Source organism: Protobothrops mucrosquamatus, unplaced genomic scaffold (genome assembly GCF_001527695.2).
Source record: "Protobothrops mucrosquamatus isolate PMUCROS unplaced genomic scaffold, P.Mucros_1.0 scaffold2599, whole genome shotgun sequence".
NCBI classification, from domain to species: domain Eukaryota; kingdom Metazoa; phylum Chordata; class Lepidosauria; order Squamata; family Viperidae; genus Protobothrops; species Protobothrops mucrosquamatus.
Genome location: NW_015388653.1, coordinates 312,057 through 313,468, shown reverse-complemented (window position 1 = coordinate 313,468; position 1,412 = coordinate 312,057).

Below are 1,412 nucleotides of genomic sequence, written 5' to 3'. Positions count from 1 at the left end.
GGGCCAGGGGGTACCGGCAATTCTTTGCATTGAAGCCGTGGCTGAAAGCGAGCAACGCTAGGCGCCGCGTCTTGGCCAGGTGGGGATGGAGGGCGCAGCTGGGAAGGTAAGGGAGCTCCCGGGCCAGGCGGAAGAAACGGGCAAAATTTCCTTCCAAGAAAGCCCAGTGGATGGCAAGGGCAGCCTTGAGGTCTGGAGACGCCCGGATATTGTCAGTCAGCTGGAGGATCTGCCAGAGGGCATCTGGGGAGCCTGGGGGGAGGGGAGGAACAGAGATCAGGCAACATTAAAACAAAGGGGGAGGATCCAGTAAGACAGTGATTCTCAACCTTTTTAATGCCGCAACCCCAACCGGTCGTAAGTCGAGGACTTAACCGGTCGTAAGTCGAGGACTTAACCGGTCGTAAGTCGAGGACTACCCAACCGGTCGTAAGTCGAGGACTTTCCCTGCCCGGGAGCGCCACGCATGCGTGGTTCTGCCCCCTGCGCCGGCCGAGGCGTAGCTGGCAAGCGGCAGAGACGGAGCAGGCCGACCACCAGCTGGCCCAGCCCAAGGGAGGTAAGGCACCCGCCGGAAAAGGGGGAAAAAATGGCGGACAAAAAAAATGGTGGACAGCCTTGCTTGGCGACCCCCGTGAAATGGTCGATCGACCCCAAATGGGGTCCCGACCCACAGGTTGAGAACCACTGCAGTAAGAGGACCAATGAAGGGGGATGGGAACTGTAGTGTAATGGATCTAGAGCAGAGGTTCCAACTTTGAGAATTTGCTTGGACTTCTACTCCCAGAATTCCCCAGCTGGCATGCTTTACTCATGAGTTACAACACTTGATTTAGCGACCATTCAAAGTTACAACGGCATCATTGAAAAAGTGACTTGTGACTTTTTCACACTTACGACCATTGCAGCATCCCCATGGTCACATGATCAAAATGCAGGTGCTTGGCAACTGGTTCATATTTAGGACGGTTCCAGTGTCCCGGGGGTCCCGTGATCCCCTTTTGTGACCTTCTGACAACCAAAGTCAATGGGGAAGCCGGATTCACTTAACAACCTTGTTACTAAGTGAACAACTGCAGTGATTCACTTAACAAGGGCGGCAAGAAAGGTCAACAAATGAGGCAAAATTCATTTAACTGCCTCACTTAGCAACGGACATGTTGGGCCCCGTTACAGGTACAGGGATGTCCTTCTCAGCTCCCTCCCTTTATGGCAGTGGTTCTCAACCTGTGGGTCGGGACCCCATTTGGGGTCGATCGACCATTTCACGGGGGTCGCCAAGCAAGGCTGTCCGCCATTTTTTTGTCCGCCATTTTTTTTGTCTGCCATTTTTTCCCCTTTTCCGGCGGGTGCCTTACCTCCCTTGGGCTGGGCCAGCTGGTGGTCGGCCTGCTCCGTCTCTGCCGCTTGCC